Here is a 20,277-nt window from a genome sequence, read left to right on the forward strand (position 1 = left end):
GGTCCAAATTCAAGGAGTATTTTCAGACAGACTTCCTCCTCGACCAGACTTTGCTCAGGCTCCTCTGATCCCCCTTCTCGACCAGGCCTGGACCTTGGCCAGCCTTTACCAAGAATCCTGCTAAGTCAGTGTATCTTCTGCCCTTGATACGTCATCTTAGTGGTGTTCTGTCCACTCCCCTCACTCTGCCTGTTGGCTGTAAGTCCCCACGTGTCCCTGCTGTCTTCAGAGGTGAGTTCAGTCTTGTTCCCCCACTGCCATTAAATAAAGTCTTCTTTACTGTTTTAACAAGTCAAAACAATTTCCCTTTAAATTATCTTCCCAAAGACTCAGACTTACATTGTGATTTGGAGACAAGAAGTCTGACTTTCTCTTCTCCCTTCACCACCCCTCCAGCTCACTCATCCATTGCTCTGACTACAGAGCTTTTTCTTGCCCTTTCAAGTGTCAGGTCAGAAATGTCACTTTCTTTGGATCTGGGAACTTCCTGATAGAGATTCTGCACCCCCGTCACCCCCCCAAATTTTCCCTATGAAACCATACAGACTACCCACCCTTTTATTCTTCTGCGAAAAAGGAAGAGCAACATACTTTTAATTCTTTCAGACACCCTTTGGCCTCTGAAATGCCGTGGCCTCAGCCCTGTGTGAAGCATTTCATACCCTCAGGGTGACACCTGGAGCATACAGACAGCTCAGACCAATTTTTAGATGATAATTTCAGAGGAACTAAAGAAAAGATAATGGAGAATCTTTTTTCAGATCTTTCCTCTTTCTTTCCAATTTCCCCTTTTTCTATTTTTGGCCTCCAGCAGGCAAGTCAATAGGAAATGAAATAGTGTCACCTGACAAATTGTTTTTGGAGAACCTGATACTCTGATACTTTGAGTCTGATACTCTAACCCTGACAGCCTGAGCCCGGGAGCTCTGTCTTCACCTACGAACCTCAGAATCAATCATATACAGGACAGTGGCAGCCTGCTCCAGAAGCACAGAATGCTCAGCTTGATGGGCTCATGGAATAGGTGTTTGCTGTGTTACTTGATAATATTCTGATATAGAAAATGGGAAAGCAAATTGGATGGATAAAGCCTATATAGATAGTAAGCTAGGAGCTTTATGAGATAAAGGGAAAAATTCATAGGATGTGCAAAGTATAGATAATTCATAAGCAAGCTGCTGGTGAGACAGGCAGAATTCATAAATTGTGTTTAAAATAGATACTAAGTACATTAGTAACTTGGAAGAGACATTAAAGACAGATGGAATGCAAGGATTATATGATGGAGCAAGCAGGAGTGTTACTTAGAAAGGAGTAGAAAGATGCATGGTAATCAAAACTCAATGACATTCAGCAGGGCAATTTTTCTATTCCCTTATTAGGGAAAACCTGAGTTTCAAACTGTGACTTCCCACCAAAGAGGGGAAATCATTTACGACTTTAATAGTCTAGGTACCCCTGGGTGGCTCAGTTGATTAAGCATCTGCCCTCGGCTCAAGTCATGATCCTGGGGCTCCGCTCTCAGCGGGGAGTCTGCTTCTCCCTCTGCCTCTGCTCACCCCCCATTCCCCCACCCCTGCTTGTGCTCTCTCTCAAATAAATGAATAAAAATCTTAAAAAGATAAAAATATAACTTTAATAGTCTATTTAAAATTCTAATATAAAATTAAATAAAATACATTTTAATCGATCAGCATGTTCTAAGGGTTCTAAGGGTATCTCCTGGCTTCAACATATATGACTAACTTGCAAAGCTGTGTAGAAACCAGGCTCTCTGTCTGCCATCAAGTTCTCCTGAAATCAGCCACTTTATGCCAGGACGGTTTTGCAAATCCTATCTACAAACTCTAGCCAAAATGTGAACTAACCTTAAACTCTCTATTTCCACTTGTCTTCACACAGTCTAAGAGAGGGTGGTTGATGCGCGGAGTAGTTACATGGTATATGAGGCCAGGAAAAAGTCTGTGCCAGATGATCCTAACTGGATTATTCATCAGGAACCAAAGCTCACACCCCTCCTGCATTTTAGGAGGTACCCTCATTCCGGAGACAGGAGGTAGCACGAACATGAGGATAAAAGTCTTACCGTGGAGTTTCGGGTGCCCTGGGGTGTGTGGCTCGCTCTGCCCCTTACAGATCCACCAGTCAGGCCACCCACTGTCTACAACTCCCCCTGTGCAAAAAAGAACAAACTTGGGACACTATATGCCACCAATTAGGATTGTTTTTCATAATTTTTTGGGCAAATTCAACCATCCTTTATGGTAAACTTGATCCAGAATTTTCTGTCCAGTCAAAAACTCAGATTTGTATCTATTTAGACTATAAGCTTCTCTAGAGACAAATATCAGATTAAAACTAGAGTTTTATCTTTGGACTCGCTGGCTCATTGATGGGTTAACTGAATTTACAGCAAAAACTCTCAATCACATCAAATTATGATTTTGCAGGAGTAGGTTCCATTAGAATGCTCTACTAGTGTTGTGATTGCCACGGTTAGTTACGAAAGGGTTCCTATCTGAGCCTGAACAGCAGTGACACCATATTCACTTGATGAATATGTGCATGAGGAGGGAGGGAACGGTGGAAAGTCCCGTAGAGTGATTCTCCAGTTTCTAGACTGTGGTGCTAAGGAGGAGAAAAGCAGTAACAGGAAGGACTGGGTGAGTTCAAGCCTCTGTGAGACAATAAGGTGGAAATGTCTTTTAGGCAGCTGTGTATAACCCTATGAAATTCTATGTGAGAAAGATATTGAGAAGTCATCAGCCTATTTTGGATAGTTTGAAGATGTGAATTATGGAATCGTATGAATATTCTCTCAGAGAAAAGTAGGACAATGAAAGATGGAACCTAGAAAATAGCAACATTAAAAGGGTGATTCTCTCTAGGTGCCTGGTTGGCTTAGTCAATGGAGCATGTGACCCTTGATCTAGGGGTTGGAAGTTCGAGCCCTACATTGGGTGTAGAGAATACAAAAAAAAAAAAAAAAAAAAAAAATCTTTAAAAAAAATAATAAGGGGCGCCTGGGTGGCTCAGTCGTTAAGCGTCTGCCTTCAGCTCAGGTCATGATCTCAGGGTCCTGGGACCGAGCCCCGCATCGGGCTCGCTGCTCCGCGGGAAGCCTGCTTCTCCCTCTCCCACTCCCCCTGCTTGTGTTCCCTCTCTCACTGCCTCTCTCTGTCAAATAAATAAATAAAATCTTTAAAAATAATAATAATAATAAAAGGGTGGGGGCGCCTGGGTGGCTCAATTGGTTAAGCATGGGACTCTTGGTTTTGGCTCAGGTCATGCTTTCCTGCCCCACATGGGGCTCCCCACTCAGTGCGCAGTCGGCTTGAGATTCCTTCTCCCTCTGCCCCTCCTCCTGCTCAGGGTGACCCGCACCCCCTCCCCGACGTCGCAGCCCCGCGGTGACCCGCACCCCCTCCCGGAGGTCGCACCCCGTCCCCGAGGTCGCACTCACGCATGTGCATTCTCTCTTTCTAAAAACTAAATAAATAAAATCGCTCTACAAAAATAAAATTCTAAACTTTGGGACTCCAAATCACGACCAAAGATATGAAAACAAAGGGGAAATATGGGAAGAGCTTGGGTTCGAGTTTGTTTTTTTAACTGGGTCTCAATTGTCCTTAACTTAGTGTGATAAAGACATCTTTGCCTTTGCTTCCGCCAAACCATCAGCTCCCGAGGAGGCAAAGGGCCACGGAGGGCGACCGGAAGGGCTGTTGCTAGACCGCTCGGTGGCTTTCGCACAAAGTGACGGGCGGGTGGGATTCGAATCTGCCTGAGACTGGAGACTAGAGCCCTCACGCAGCGCTTTGGGCCGCTTAGGCGCTTGACTGCAAAAAACAAAAAAGAAAAGAAAAGAAAAGGAAAAACAAGCAAATTCTGTCAGAGCTATTCCAACGTTGCAGAGACACAAAGGAGGTCAAGCGCGGGTGGAATTTGTGTGCATCCCCTACGGCCTTTCACACGGGCGGCGGGAACTGCATGGCCTTCCAGCAGGAACCACGAGAGTCAGACTCGGGTGCTGGGACCTCCTCTCGACCCCACCGAGGGGACACCGGCTGCTGGCCCCCCCGACGCTCGTCCGGAGCCGAGTGCCCCGCACAGGCGAAGACGCAGCTGTCCTGCCGGCGGGGCGGCGGAGCACGCAGGTGTGGAGGCGGCGAGGGCCGGGGGTGCAAGGCGGCCGCGCGCTCCCGGCGCGAGCTGGGCGAGTCCCGGGATCCCGCGCTGCTCCCGCCTCCCCGCCTCCCCCCGCCGCCCCGCGCGTCCCGGCGCCCGAGTCCAGGCCCCTCCCACCGCCCGCAGGCCGCCGTGCCTCCCGCCGGCGCGCAGCACGACCCGCTTCCAGCCCCTGCGCCCCACTCGCCGCGCCAGCGGTGAGACCTCCGGGCGGGGGTGCGGGCCACCGGGGGGGTGCGACCTCGGGGAGGGGGTGCGGGTCACCGCGGGGGGTGGGAGTCACTGGGGGGTGCGGGTCACCGCGGGGGTGCGACCTCGCGGAGGGGGTGCGGGTCACCGCGGGGGGTGGGAGTCACCGGGGGGTGCGGGTCACCGCGGGGATGCGACCTCGCGGAGGGGGTGCGGGTCACCGCGGGGGATGGGAGTCACCGGGGGGTGCGGGTCACCGCGGGGGTGCGACCTCGCGGAGGGGGTGCGGGTCACTGGGGGTGGTCACCGGGGATGGGGGTCACGGGGGGGGTGCGACCTCGGGGAGGGGGTGCGGGTCACTGGGGGGTGGGGGTCACGGGGGGGTGCGACCTCGGGGAGGGGGTGCGGGTCACTGGGGGGGTCACCGGGGGTGGGGGTCACCGGGGGGTGCGACCTCGGGGAGGGGGTGCGGGTCACTGGGGGATGGGGGTCACTCGGGGGTGTGGGTCACTGGGGGGGTCACCGGGGGTGGGGGTCACCGGGGGGTGCGACCTCGGGGAGGGGGTGCGGGTCACTGGGGGATGGGGGTCACTCGGGGGTGTGGGTCACTGGGGGGGTGCGACCTCGGGGAGGGGGTGCGGGTCACCGGGGGGTGGGGGTCACCGGGGGGGTACGACCTCGGGGAGGGGGTGCGGGTCACTGGGGGGGGTCACCGGGGGTGGGGGTCACCGGGGGGGTGCGACCTCGGGGAAGGGGTGCGGGTCACTAGGGGGTGGGGTCACCGGGGGGTGGGGGTCACGGGGGGGTGCGACCTCGGGGAGGGGGTGCGGGTCACTAGGGGGTGGGGGTCACCGGGGGGTGGGGGTCACTGGGGGGTGCGACCTCGGGAGGGGGTGCGGGTCACTGGGGGGGTCACCGGGGGTGGGGGTCACCGGGGGGTGCGACCTCGGGGAGGGGGTGCGGGTCACTGGGGGATGGGGGTCACTCGGGGGTGTGGGTCACTGGGGGGGTGCGACCTCGGGGAGGGGGTGCGGGTCACCGGGGGGTGGGGGTCACCGGGGGGGTACGACCTCGGGGAGGGGGTGCGGGTCACTGGGGGGGTCACCGGGGGTGGGGGTCACCGGGGGGGTGCGACCTCGGGGAGGGGGTGCGGGTCACTGGGGGGGGTCACCGGGGGTGGGGGTCACCGGGGGGGTGCGACCTCGGGGAAGGGGTGCGGGTCACTAGGGGGTGGGGTCACCGGGGGGTGGGGGTCACGGGGGGGTGCGACCTCGGGGAGGGGGTGCGGGTCACTAGGGGGTGGGGGTCACCGGGGGGTGGGGGTCACTGGGGGGTGCGACCTCGGGAGGGGGTGCGGGTCACCGCGGGGGGTGGGGGTCACCGGGGGGTGCGACCTCGGGGAGGGGGTGCGGGTCACTGCGGGGGGTGCGACCTCGGGGAGGGGGTGCGGGTTACCGCGGGGGGTGGGAGTCACTGGGGTTGCGACCTCGGGGAGGGGGCGCGACCTCGGGGAGGGGTGCGGGTCACCGCGGGGGTGCGACCTCGGGGAGTGGGTGCGGGTCACTGCGGGGGGTGGGCGTCACCGGGGGGGGTGGGTCACTGGGGGGTGGGGGTCACCGGGGGAGTGCGACCTCGGGGAGGGGGTGCGGGTCACCGGGGGGTGCGGGTCAGCGGGGGTGCGCGGCCGGGGTTGGAGCGGAGAAGGCCTTCCATTCTTCGCGAGCTCATTTTCGGAACTGCCCGAGTCTGAAACAGCCCGAGAGGAACAGAAGTGGACGAGATGCGGGAAAGAATCAACGGATGGCTCTTTCGCACCGTTGGATGTTTCCAAGGTTCCCACATCCCCCCCCCCACCCAAGCCCCCGCGCTCGCCTGAGAGGCTCCCCCAGGGAAGCTGTTCCCGCGGAGGACCGGACGGACGCCTGCCGCTGGGGGCTCCCCCGACGCCCCTCCTCCGCGCGCCGGGACAGGCGCGGTTCGCGCGCGCAAACGTGGAGCGCTCAGCGCCTCTTCCCCTGACGATGTTGCGCGGACCAGCTGCGTTGCGCGGAGCCTTGACGTCCCTTTACAACTATAAAGAGCTTTTCCTCCCAGCGGTCTTTACCGCATCCGCATAGCCTCGACTTTCTCTAACGCTTTTTCTCGGGATAATAGAAAAATCCTGGTCTGCCGCTGCCCGCGCCTAAGACTCTGCCTTCGGTGTCTCCAGCCTCCGGCGCGTCCCGCGGAACCACGCATCTCTCTGCAGCCGGCAAGGTTTCTGAAGACGGCCGAAAACCCCCGACGGTGTAGGGGCATTTTTCACCCAGTCCAAGGAAATTAGGTCGATTCAGCTGCGCCCGGGCTCGCAGGTGGCTCTATGGCTTAGCTGGTTAAAGCGCCTGTCTCGTAAACAGGAGATCCTGGGTTCGACTCCCAGTAGGGCCTGGCCTTTTCTCGGGGAGCTAACCCTTCCTGAGAATCCTTTTATGTAGGCGAGTTAACTTGCGTCAGTCCTACTGATCCCCGACAATTCTCACCGAACTTACAGCGCCGACACCCAGTCACATATATGACAAGCTGTTCGGCTGCAGCTTGCTCGAATTCCTGACTCCCGAAGAGTAAGGAGATGACAATTCAAATGCAAACCACTGCCAAAGAATAACGCGTGTGACCTGAACCTCCATCACGTTTCGTATGCGTTTTACCCGGTTTCTGAGCACCTACGGCGTGTTACAGTTTAAAGCACCCAGACATGTAGGTGTGTGTAATCTCTCTAGATTCCAACTATCTCCAGCTCTATAATGATTTCATAACATAAGAGAAATGAATGAACGATGATGCCACTATTCACTACAAAGAAGAAAGAGGATGTTTGCAGGGGCATGCTTGCCATTTTGAGAAGGAGGAATAATTATGATCCTTGTTAATCCTCCTAAGGAAACTTTAGGAATAATGATCAACTGCAAGCTAGTATGCCCTGGGCACATTCCCAGGGCAAGGACAAAGTTGCTGTGGGAAAAGAGCAGGTTGGAGAATTCTTTTTTTTTTTTTAATTTAATATAATTTAATTTTTTTTCATTATGTTGAGTTAGCCAACATATAGTACATCATTAGTTTTTAATGATCAACAATTCATTAGTTGTGTATAACACCCAGTGCTCATCACATCCCGTGCCCTCCTTAATGCCCATCACCCAGGTACCCCATCCCCCACCCTCTCCCTTCTGCAACCCTCAGTTTGGTTCCCAGAGTCAGAGTCTCCCATGGTGTGTTTCCCTCTCTGATTTCTTCCCATTCGGTTTTCCCTCCCTTCCCCCACGGTCCTCTGTGCTATTCCTTATGTTCCACATATGAGTGAAACCATATGATAATTTATTTTCTCTGCTTGACTTATTTCACTTACCATAATCCCCCCCAGTCCCATCCATGTTAATGTAAAAGTTGGGTATTCATCCTTTCTGATGGCTGAGTAATACTCCATTATATATATGGACCACATCTTCTTTATCCATTCATCTGGTGAAGGGCATCTCGGCTCCTTCCACAGTTTGGCTATTGCGGACATTGCCGCTATGAACATTGGGGGGCAGGTGCCCTTTCTTTTCACTACATCTGTGTCTTTGGGGTAAATACCTAGTAGTGCAATCGCTGGGTCATAGGGTAGCTCTATTTTTAAAGTCTTGAGGAACCTCCACACTGTTTTAGGTTGGAAAATTCTACCAGTTACCTAGGGTGGTGTGTTTCAGCCCTGGAGATTTATGGCACTTCAGTGCCTTCTTGTCTCCCATCCTTTCATCCACTAACCCAGCAACATTCACTGCTGATCTTTTATATGGCAGGTTTCTTTCTTTCTTTCTTTCTTTCTTTCTTTCTTTCTTTCTTTCTTTCTTTCTTTCTTTCTTTCTTTCTTCTTTTTCTCTCTTTCTCTCTTTCTTCTCCTTCTCCCGCCCTTTCTTTCTGTCTAGTTGCAAGGTTTTTTCCCCTTGTGATGAGAACTTTTAAGATTTACCCTCTTAGCAACTCTCAAATATATAATACAGTATTGTTAACTGTAGTCACCATGCTGTACCTTACATCCCCAGGACATATTTATCTCATAACTGGAAGTTTGTACCTTTTGTCCACCTTCACCCATTTCGCCCCATCCCCCATCCCCAGCTCTGGTAAGCACCCAGGCATATTTCTAAGAGCAGGAAATACAGCAGTGAACCCAGCTAACAAAAATCACTGCTGTCATGGATGGTACATTCCAGTGGGGGTGACAGAAAATAAAGAATGAATATGTAAAATCATAAGTATATGAGATACTGATGAAGTCCATGGAGAAAGATAAGCAAGAAAAGAAAATAGGGAATATACAGGATGGGGGCAGTGTAATCAGAGAATGTTATCCTGTCTCTTGGAGAATATCATGGGCAAATGTTTCAAAATTGTTTTTTAAGTTTTTAATAAGACATAGTCACAAAGTGGCTACTGTATTACTCTAAGTACCATACATAGCAAGAATAAACAATCAGCAAACTGTTCCGCAGCTAAGTCTGGACCTCACCTCTGTTCATTTTGATTAGGACTTTATTGAACTAGGCCGCCCTGTCTGTGTTCAAACCTCAGCTGCTCCACCTGATAGCTAAGGGGCTTTTGGCAAATTACTTCACCTCAACAGGCATCACTCTCCTCAAATGAGAGATGGAAATAGCAATAGGTGTACATAAGAGTTTATGGGAGGACTTGGTGAGTAAAGACACATAGAATATTTTAGAAGGGTATCTGGCACATAAATAAGCAATCAGTAAGATTCACCATATTGTGTTTATTATTATTATTATTATTTATTGAATTGTTGAGTGTCAAGTGTTTAACCCTTGCAATAGCACTCTGAGGTATTATCCTAAATTTATAGACCAAGGTTCCAAGCACGTTGTGGGTTGAATTATGTTCCCCCAAAATATATGTTGAAGTCCTAACTTCTTGTACCTGTGAATATGACCTTATTCGGAAATAAGACTTTTGAAGATGTAATCAAGTCATGATGAGGTCACACCAGATTAGGATGGGCCATAATCCAGGGACTGGTGTCTTTAGAAGAGGAAGGAAAAGAGATTTGGACACAGAGACGCAGATATACAGGGAAGAAGCCCGCATGAAGACAGAGGCAGAGATTGCTATTATTTGACCACAAAGGAGCACCAAGGATTGCCAGAACCACCAGAAGCTAGAAGAGCCATGGAAGTGTTTTTCCTTAGAACCTTGAGAGGGAGCATGGCCCTGCCCACAGCGTGATTTTAAACTCTGGCCTCCAGAACTATGAGAGAATAATTTTCTGTTGTTTTAAGCCATCCTATTTGTACTACTTTGTTATGGCAGCCCTAGGAAACTAATACCAAGCATTAAAACAAAATTAGTGGGACGCCTGGGTGGCTCAGTTGGTTCAGCGACTGCCTTCAGCTCAGGTCATGATCCTGGAGTCCGGGGATCGAGTCCTGCATCGAGTCCCACATCGGGCTCCCTGCTCAGCAGGGAGTCTGCTTCTCCCTCTGACCCTCCTCCCTCTCATGCTCTCTGTCTCTCATTCTCTCTCTCTCTCAAATAAATAAATAAATAAATAAAAAATATTGCTTAAAAAAATAAAATAAAACAAAATTAGTGATTTATACTAGCAAATAAATATATAATTTTTCCTAAATTGATAGATAACATATGGGACATTCATACTTCACTTTAAAGTTTCAAACCCAGAGTATCTCCCACTTACCTAGTTGTTTTATGGTAATACATGATCTTGATCTATCCCCCCCCCCACCCTGTTTCTTCCCTCTTTCCAGGTTTTGGTTTTTTACAGGACTCCACACCCTGTGACCATCTCCACTGACTTAACCTTGACTATTTGGAGACATCTAATAGAATAGATGATCAACTCCATTACCAGCTACAGCCAATAACTAAGGGATGGGAGGGACAGGCAGGGAAGTCCAAACCCCTTAACTCAGTGACCACTCTGCTTTATTATGTATACTCAAGACTCCCCTCCCTGTCCCATGGGTCAGGCTAAGGCTAGACTTTATCCAAGCCTACATCTTTGCTTTGCTATTCCGCCTTCCCCATTCTGAGGACCACTCCCCCAGTAAGTCACATACTCCTGAAGCCCCCTCTGAGGGTATGCTGTAAGGAGCTAAGAAACTTGCTTTGGAAGGTTTTTTTTTTTTTTTTTTTTTTACTGATCCTTCATATTCGATCAATTGAACAAAGTTTTCCTATGGAAACGTTCAACCCAAGAGCTTTAGATCTGAGGAGGGCATTCACATTGTGTACCAGATCCTGATCATGAGACCTTTTGAAAATTCAAGGTTTTGACATAGAACAGGAGGGGTATTAAGAAAATTGGTGGCTGACTGACCTTTATTGTTGCACTATTATAATTCTGTTTACAAATGAGAAAATAATCAACAAGCTTGAGAAAATGTTAATAAAAACTTCCAAAACTGAAATTCAAAGAGAAAAAAAATGAATGAAAAAGGCAGAACAGGATACCCAAGAACTATGGGGAAATCACAAAAGGTATAACATATGCTTAATGGGAAATAAGAAGGAGAAGAAAGAGAAAAGGGAACGGAAGAAATATTTGAATTTCTTTCTCAATAATGACTGAGAATTTCCCAAACTAATGATAGATACCAAACCACATTTCCAGGAAGCTCAGAGAACACCCAGTATGAGTGGAGTGAAATATTTAAAGTGTTAAAAGAAAAGAATTACCATAATTTTGTGCCCAGTGAAATTATCCTTCAAAAGTTAAGGTGCAATAAGGGCTTCCTCAAAAAAAATTTTTTTTTGAGGTAACTTGTAGCCTATAGAACTGTCTTGCAAGAACGGTTAAAAGAAGTTCTTTAGAGAGAAGGAAATAATATAGGTCAGAAACATGGATCTGTATAGAGATAGGAAGGGGAGCGACTGGGTGGCTCAGTTGGTTAAGTGTTTGCCTTCAGCTCAGGTCATGATCTCAGGATCCTGGATCGAGCCCCATGTCCAGCTATCTGCTCAGCGGGGAGCCTGCTTCTCCCTCTCCCCCTTCCTGCCGCTCTCCCTGCTTGTGCTTGCGCGCTCTCTCTGTCAAGTAAATAAAATCTTTTAAAAATAAAAAAATTGAAAAACCCAATATCTTTCATGAACATATATGTAAAAATTGTCAACAAAATATTAGCCAATTGAATCCAGCAATGTATAAAAAGACCTCTACACCCAATCGAGATTTATTCTCAGTGTACAAGCCTGGTTCAATCTTGAAAAATCAATTAAGGCAATTGGCTAAACAGGCTAAATTAGCCAACAGGCTAAAGAAGAATCACATGATCATCTTAATAGATGCGGAAAAAGCACTGACAAAACCCAATACTCATTCATAACAAAATCTCTTAGCAAACTAGGAATAGAGGGGAACTTCCTCAGCTTGATAAAGATCATCTACAAGAAACCTACTACTAACGTCATACTTGTTGACAAGAAACTAAGATCTAGGATGCTTTCCTGCTTGTAACAGGAACAAGATACCACTATGAGCACTCCTATTCAACATTGTGCTGGAAATCCTAGCTACTGCAAGAAGATAGTAAAGGAAATAAAAATATAGATATGGGGGAGGAAATAAAACTGTCTTTGTGCACAATTGATACGATTGTCTACATTGAAAATCCCAAAGCATCAAAAAGAAAAACTCATGAAACTAATAAGCAAACTATGGAAAGGATAAAAGATACAAAGTTAATATGTAAAAATCAACTGTGTCTTATAGACCAGCAATGAACAAGGGAATTTGAAATTAAAAACACAATATCATTTATATTACTACTAAAAAAGAGAGAAAACTTATGTATAAATCTAACAAAATATGTATGGGATATATGAGGTAAACTACAAAACTCTGATAAAGAAAAGATCTAAATAGATATTCCATATATATGGATAACGGGCCTCAATATTATCAAGATGTCAGTTCATCCACTCTTCATCTATAGATTCAGTGCAATCCCAATCAGAATTGCAGCAAGTTGGGCGCCTGGGTGGCTCAGTTGGTTAAGGAACTGCCTTCGGCTCAGGTCATGATCCTGGAGTCCCGGGATCGAGTCCCGCATCGGGCTCCCTGCTCGGTGGGGAGTCTGCTTCTCCCTCTGACCCTCCTTCCTCTCATGCTCTCTGTCTCTCATTCTCTCTCTCAAATAAATAAATAAAATCTTTAAAAAAAAAAAAGAATTGCAGCAAGTTATTTCATGAATATTGACAAACTGATTCTAAAGTTTATATGTAGACACAAATGACTCCGAACGAGCAACGCAAAATTGAAGAACAAAGTTGGAGGACTGTCACTACTTGACCTCAGATTTACCATAAAGTCACAGTAAAAAAGAGGGTGGTGTTGGTGAAAAAAATAGACCAACCGATCAATGGAGCAGAAGAGAGAGCCCAGAAATAGACCCGCATAGTCACCTGATCACCGAGGAAAGGCAGTACATGGGGCAAAGATAGTCTCCCCACAAATGGTGCTAGAAAAACTGGATGTCCACATGCAGAAAAAAAAAAAAATGAATCTAGTACAGAACTAGACACAGACCTTATGCCTTTTACAAAACTTAACTCAAAACGGATCCTAGACCTAAATCTAAAATGTAAGACCATGAAATTCCTAGAAAGTAACACAGAGGAAAACAGGTGACTTTGGGTTTAGTGATAACTTCTTAGGTATGATTATAAATCATATAAAAATATGATTCATGAGAGGAAAAAGTGGTAAGTTGGACTTCATGAGAATTTAGAATTTCTGTTCTGCAAGACACTGAGAAGAAAATGAGAAGACACGCCACAGACTGGGAGAAAATATTTGCAAAAGACATATCTGAGAAAGGACTGTCACCCAACATATGCAAACAACTCTTAAAACACAGCAATAAGAAAAGAAACAACTGAATTTCTACTGTACTCTTTAATCCCTACGCCCTCTTTACCCCACTCACCCACCTGCCCTCTGGCAACCATCAGTTTGTTCTCTAGAGTTAATAGTCTGTTTCTTGCTCTCTCTCTTGTTTTCTCTTTGTTTTTTTTCCCCCTTGGCTCATTTGTTTTGATTCTTAAATTCCACATATGAGGGAGATCATATGGTATTTGTCTTTCTCTGACTGACTTATTTTGCTTAGCATAATACTCTCTAGCTCCATCCATGTCGTTGCAAATGGCAAGGTTTCATTTTTTCAAGGCTGAGTAATATTCCATCGTATGTACAAGCCACGTCTTCCCTACCCATTCATCTATCAGTAGATACTTGGCTGCTTCCATAATTTGGCTATTGTTGATAATACTGCAATAAACATAGGGGTGCATGTATCCTTTTGAATTAGTGTTTTGATATTTTTTTAGGTAAATACCCAGTAGTGTGATTCTTGGATCAGAGGGTAGTTTTATTTTTAGATTTTCGAGGAACCTCCATGCTGTTTTCCACAGTGGCTACATCGATTCCCATTCCCACCAACAGTGCAAGAGGTGTTCCTTTTTCTGCACATCCTCGCAAACACTTATTCTTTCTTGAGCTGTTGAGCTGATTCTGACAGGTGTGAGGTGATATCACGTGGTAGTTTTGATTTGCATTTCCCTGATGATCAGTGATGTTGAGCATCCTTTCATGTGTCTGTCAGCCACCTGTAAGTCTTCTTGGGAGAAATGTCTGTTCGTGTCTTCTGCCCATTTTTTAACTGGGTTATTTGTTTGTGGGTGTTGAGTTTTGTCAGTTCTTTATATATCGTGGATACTAACCCTTTATCAGATATGTCATTTGCAAATATCTTCTCCCATTCACTTGGTTGACTTTTAGTCTTCTTGATTGTTTCCCTTGCTGTGCAGAAGCTTTTTTTTTTTTTTTAATTTTGATGTAGTCCCAAACAACTCAATTTTTTAAATGTGCAAAGATCTGAACAGACAACTCAACAAAAAAGATATAGAGATGACAAACAAGCATATGGAAAGATGCTCAACACCATATGTCATCAGGGGATTGCAGACTAAAAGAGCAGTAAGATACCACTAGATAGCTCTGAGTATGGCCCAAATCCAGTACCCTGACAACACCAGTTGTTGGTGAGGATGTGGAGTCCTAGGAACTCTAATTCATAGCTGGTGGGAATGCAAAATGGTACAGCCACTGTGGAAGACAGCCTGGCAGTTTCTTGCAAAACTAAACATAGTCTTGCCATATGACCCAGCGGTAACGCCTCTCCGCACTTACCCAAGTGAACTAAAAACTTACAACCACACAAAAGTCTGTACACAAATCTTTATAGTAGCTTTATGTATAATTGCCAAAACTTGGAAGGAACCGACTTGTCCTTCATTAGGTGAATGGATAAACAAACAGTGGTACATCCATACAGTGCCATATTATTCAGTGATAGAAAGAAATGAGCTACCAAACCAAAAAAGACATGGAAGAATCACAAGTACATATTATGAAGTAAAAGAAGCCAATCTGAAAAGCCAATCATCCTGTATGATTCCAACGTTATGACATTATGAAAATGCAAAACTATGGAGACAGTTAAGAGGTCAGTGTTGCAAGGGGTTCTGGAGGAGGGAGGGAAGGATGAATATGGGGAACACAGGAGGTGTTTAGGGCCAGGAAAATATGATTTTGTATGATACTGTATCCGTAGATACATGTCATTACATATTTGTCAAAACCCATAGAAAGTTCAATGCAAAAGTTGAATCTTACTAGAAACTGTGGATTTTAGTTAATAATAATGTATCAGTATTGGCTCACCAATTATAAGAACAAAGGCACCAGCCTAATGCAAGATAATAATAGAGGAAATTGGTGGGGGACACAAACTTTTGTGTAATATGGAAACTGTACTTTTTGCTCAATTTTTTCTATAAACCTAAAACTGCTCAAAAAAAACCCGTAAGGTTTTAAAAATGTCTAAAAAGATAATGAACTGTTTAAAGCAAATAAAAAAATGTTTTTTTCTTGAAAAACTAAAAATACAACTATCACATGACCCAGCCATTACACTGGTGGTTACTTATCTCAGAGAAATGAAACTTACATCACATGAAGCCTGGATACGAGTGTTCATAGAAGTTTTATTTCTAATAGCATAAAACTGGGAGTCCAAAGGTCCTTCAATGGGTGGGTAGTTAAACCGTGGTCTATCCATACCATGAAATACCACTCAGCTGTAAGAAGGAATGAGCTAGTGGTAATATGAGGCATACATTAATCTCAAAATAATTATGATGAGGGAAAGAAGCTAATCTACAAGGATATATACTATGTTATTCCATTTAATAAAAATTACGGAAAATACAAACTAATCTATGGTGACCAACAGAAAAACGGTTTGCAGGCGACAGGGTGGGGACAAGAGAAGGATTGATTACTGGGCAGCCTAAAGTAGTTTGGGAAGTAATGGATACACTAGAACCTGGATTTCAGTGATGGTCTTATGTGTGTAATCATACCACAAAACTAAAAAATTTGCTCGTTTGAATACATTCAGTGCAGTGCATATGAACGGAGCCTCAGTAAATGCTGTAGTCCGCCCTTTTTTTTGGATAGATAGAGAGTGCATGCACACCCAAGCAGGGGAGGAGGGGCAGAGGGAGAGGAAGAGAGAGAATCTTAAGCACACTCCCCACTGAACGCAGACCCCATGCAAGGCTTGATTTTACGACCCTGAGATCATGACGCTGAGATCATGACCTGAGCCCAAATCAAGAGTCAGGTGCTTAAAGGACTGAGCCACCCAGAGACCCCTGCACCTCCCTTTTAAAAAAAAGGAATGAAGGGACAGCTGGGTGGCCCAGCCGGTTAAGCATCTGCGTTTGGTTCAGGTCAGGATCCCGGGGTCCTGGGATCGAGTCCCGCATCAGCCTCCTTGCTCAGTGGGGGGCCTGCTTCTCCCTCTGCCTGCCACTCCCCCTGCTTGTGCTCTCTCTCTGACAAATAAGAAAATGAATAAAATATTTTTTAAAAATTAAAAATAAATAAAAAAGGAATGAGAAGGAATTGATAAGGATGCGGAAATTTTGAGTGAATTTGGCTATGTTAAACAAGCGTGATAATATCTAACAGGGTTTCCAAAAGAAGCTATGTTTAAAATATACACATCAATTTTACACAGGTCAGGAGAAATGGTTAATGCATTTAAAATGCACTAGGGTCCTTTCGTTATCCAGAGAAAAGAAAAAGGGGCTGATTAAAGTTCAACAAAGTAAACTTTGTTTTAATGTGTACTTACTTGTTTTGGGGTGCAGGGTAACCACTAACACAGAGATACAATGTATAACTTTAAAACCGACAGAAGGAAAAATGCCATTTTTGGTGATAACACACCAAAGGAAAACCATTAGTCCAGAATTTTAAAAAATGTGCGCAGAAACCTGTGGTTCATGTTAAAAGGAAACCGGTCAGGTGGTTCCTGTTAAGGGATGGTGCAGAAGAGGACTATGGCACCCACGGATTCCAGGCAACTAACGGCCTGCCCAGAAGGTCTCGGGCTCTGTGGTTAGAAAAGCGCAGAGAACCCAGAGGTGCTGAGAGGCTTCAGCTGGTGCCATCAAATGCGCTGTTGGGAAAGTTTCCTGATAGCCACGGCCATGAGATCCCAGAGATGCCCCATGAGGTCCCAGAGGTCCTGGCTCAGCTTCTCGCCTGGGACGAGTCTCCTCTGCTGGGCCACAGTCGCTTGAGACGGTGGTAGGGCGGCAGGCTTCCAGGCCGAGCTGTCTGACTTGGCCTAGCATGAGTTTCAGAAAAGAGGAACTGGAAGAGAGCCAGGTTTCAGTTGGAGGAAGGGAAGACATTTCCCTAAACCACGGGATTTCCCCAGGCCTGGAAGAGTGGTTGTGGCGAGAAAGAAAGAGGGTAGAGGCAGAGGCCGTGGCGATACGGGTCTCCACCACTCCTCGTCCCCGCCGAATGGACTCTGAGAAGTACATGCGTAGACGCGGGATCTCAATGATGACTTACCGTTGCCACCTCAAGCCACCTTCCAGGAGGTGTAGCGATGGGACACCAGCTCAAGGCTTTCAGGGAACAGGGCAGTCTGGGAGCCTGGTGTCTTCGGGACAGAGCTGCTCCCCCTCCCTTTGCTTGTGGACCCCACAGACTCTTCATGGCACACACAGGAGCCCCACGAAGGTCTTGAGAGTGCTCCACGGGCAGACACCCTGCCAGCTCGCACAGAGAGAGGACAAAAGGAAAGAAGGATATTGAACTCCCCACACTTTAGAGTGAGGAAACCGGCTGATGATCCTGTGATCAGCTGCGGACATGGACCGGCCACCCCAGACATGGAAGCCTGCCTCGCAGGGCAGAGACTCTAGCCTGAGGGGATGCTTCCCAGGCCTGGAAATTCAGCTCAAGTGTTGTTCGCCTGGCTGAATTTTGAACATCCAAAGGGATTTGGAAAATTCATTGGGCAGCTACTTAGGACTGGTGACTCCTTCTTCCCTTCAAGTGTATCCCTCTTAAATGGGGAAGTCCACAGGGGTCATCCTGTACCTGCCCCACCGTCGCGTTTTGGGGAGCAGCGGACTTGTGGCTTCCACAGATTTGTAAGCAGAGAGGAACTGTGCCCAGAATGGCTTCTACACAGGGCCTCACTCATGCCCACTTGGGGGCATGTACGTGAGTTGAGGCTGAACTGAGTTGAGGTCTGGGGGAGATTGGGATGGGTGAGCATTGTTTCACGTGGAGGGAGCCAGGGGGCAGATGATGTTAGGTGTAATAGTGTCTCCCACCACCACCCCACCCCTGCCTGAGAGCTCCATTTCCTGACCACCAAAACCCGTGAGCAGGTTGTCCTGCGTGGCAAAGGGGACCGTGAGGATGTGACTGAGGTAAGGATCTTGAGATGGGAAGAGTGTCCTGGCTTCCCCAGGCGGGCTCCATGTAATCACAAGGTGCCTGGAAGAGGGTGGGAGGCGGGTCCCAGGCAGAGAAGCTGCAACCACAGAAGCAGAGGTCAGACCACAGGGTCCTGTCGGGAGCTGAGGAATGTGGTCAGCCTCTAGAAGCTGGAAAAGGCAAGAAGGAATTCTCCCCTGGGGCCTCTGGAAGGCAGGCAGCTCCGTCACCTCTTGGTCTGAGCCGCAGAGGACCCATGTCACACTTCGGACCTCCAGGACTGTAAGATCGTACATGGATGCTGTTTTAAGGGACTAAGATTCCGTAAATGTCTAGGGCAGCAGATAGGCGATTAAAACAGACTTCTGGTACTAGTATGCTCTGTCGTGGGTACTGAAAAGTCCTGTCGCTCCCTGCTCCCCAACGAAACCCTTGAAAGACTCCACCCCACCCTACCCCCCGCCCCAATTTGTAACCACAGCCCTGGGACTCGGAGTCGGCCCCGCCGCTGCCCAGCTGTCGCTTTGGGGAACAACTTGACCAGTGGGCCACTGTCTCCACGGACACGCTTGTTTCCCAAACGCGCTGGGTCTGTGTCCAAGTGACAAAAGTCTCGTGCCCTCTCTGAGGCTCGAACTCAGGACCTTCAGATTATGAGACTGACGCGCTGCCCACTGCGCTAAGAAGGCACCTGCCCGGCCCCGCCGGAGCGCAACCAGTCCTGCTAAGCCGCTCCGGTTCATGTGCCATTTCGGAAAAGCTCGCGTTCGGTCCGACGTCGCGCACCCGAAAGAAGAGCGTGCGCTGGGCCGAGCCCCTCGCCCTGATGGATCCGAACCGTTTCCGGAGTTTACCCTCCATCACTCCAACGCGGGATGCGCCCACGTCGCCGGGAACACCGCTCACTCCCGGGAGACCCGGGCTGGCTCGGTCGCGTGGCGCACGGCTCCGCGTCACGCGCGCACGAGGGGAGGGGCCCGAGCCGGGCGTGCACGGACCCCCAGACCGCGACAAGGACAGGCGCCGCCCGGCGTGGCCCCGCCCCGCCGCGGTCCCCCCGCCCGCGACCCGCGTCCCCCCCGCAGCACCCCAAGTCCCGCATCGCGCGCCGCGGCGGGAACGGGGGCCCGGGGGCGGTGCGACCCCCGAGCAGCGGGGGTCCAGGTAAGACCCCCCGGTGAAGCGGAAAATGCCCGAACCCTCTGGGATCCGAGTGCCACTCTTCCATATGCCCGTTATGAAGCTAGGGAAAACGATTCCCTCGGCTTTCTCGCCAATGCAAGTTACTTCGTTTGAAAAGCTCCGTTAGCTGGAAAATGGGATAACATCGCACACTATTACTTCCAAGACGGAACACTCGACGCAACCGTTGTTCAGTGAACTCTCCGGACTGATACGAATAATTAGTAAGCTGTACTGGGAAAACCTCTGTAAGCCCCTTACAGGAATGGATAAAAATCAGGCATCTACCCCTTTCCTTTGGGCAGACTTTTTTATATCGTGTCCACTTTACAATGAGGATTGAGACCCAGCCAGCCTCCGCGACTCGAGCGGCCCCGTGGCTGTCGGTGGGGCGGCTGGGCGAGAACGGCGGTTGGGGGCACTCCCGGGTGGCTCTCCCGCGTCCGGCGGACCGACCTGCAGACCCGGACGCGCGCCCCGAAAGCACGTCTGTTTGCAGGCTGCTTCCCTCCGCGACTTGGCCAGAAGCAGGTGCAGGGACGCCCTCCACGGCTGCAGACGCCCTCGGTTTTGTACCCGCGGGCCTGGAGCCCCGCAACCGGGGCCTCGCGGGACCCCCGGGGCGAGAGTCCCAGCCGCGAAGTCTGCGAGGGATGTGACCGCAGGGGTCCCAGAGAAACACTGGAGAAAAAGAACGGGGGGGGGGGGCGAAGAGCCCGTCCACAGTCTTAAACCATCCCGAAGAAGGCGGAAGAAGCACGGGTACGGTAGCGTGGCCGAGCGGTCTAAGGCGCTGGATTAAGGCTCCAGTCTCTTCGGGGGCGTGGGTTCGAATCCCACCGCTGCCA

The 20,277-nt window shown here is 48.8% G+C and overlaps 3 non-coding genes across 3 annotated transcripts; 2 read left to right on the forward strand and 1 right to left on the reverse strand.

Annotated features, from left to right (window-relative positions):
- The first annotated feature begins 6,730 nt into the window (after positions 1–6,730).
- Positions 6,731–6,804, forward strand: TRNAT-CGU (transfer RNA threonine (anticodon CGU)). The gene has a single exon. It is a non-coding gene; the product is annotated as a tRNA-Thr (tRNA).
- A 12,059-nt stretch (positions 6,805–18,863) lies between these two features.
- TRNAM-CAU (transfer RNA methionine (anticodon CAU)) lies at positions 18,864–18,936 on the reverse strand. The gene has a single exon. It is a non-coding gene; the product is annotated as a tRNA-Met (tRNA).
- Positions 18,937–20,195: 1,259 nt separating this feature from the next.
- On the forward strand, positions 20,196–20,277 carry TRNAL-AAG (transfer RNA leucine (anticodon AAG)). Its single transcript has one exon. It is a non-coding gene; the product is annotated as a tRNA-Leu (tRNA).

The sequence above is a fragment of the Mirounga angustirostris genome, unplaced genomic scaffold, assembly GCF_029215605.1.
Source record: "Mirounga angustirostris isolate CCGP_5_RB_7025 unplaced genomic scaffold, mMirAng1.0.hap1 SCAF_8, whole genome shotgun sequence".
In the NCBI taxonomy this organism is placed as follows: domain Eukaryota; kingdom Metazoa; phylum Chordata; class Mammalia; order Carnivora; family Phocidae; genus Mirounga; species Mirounga angustirostris.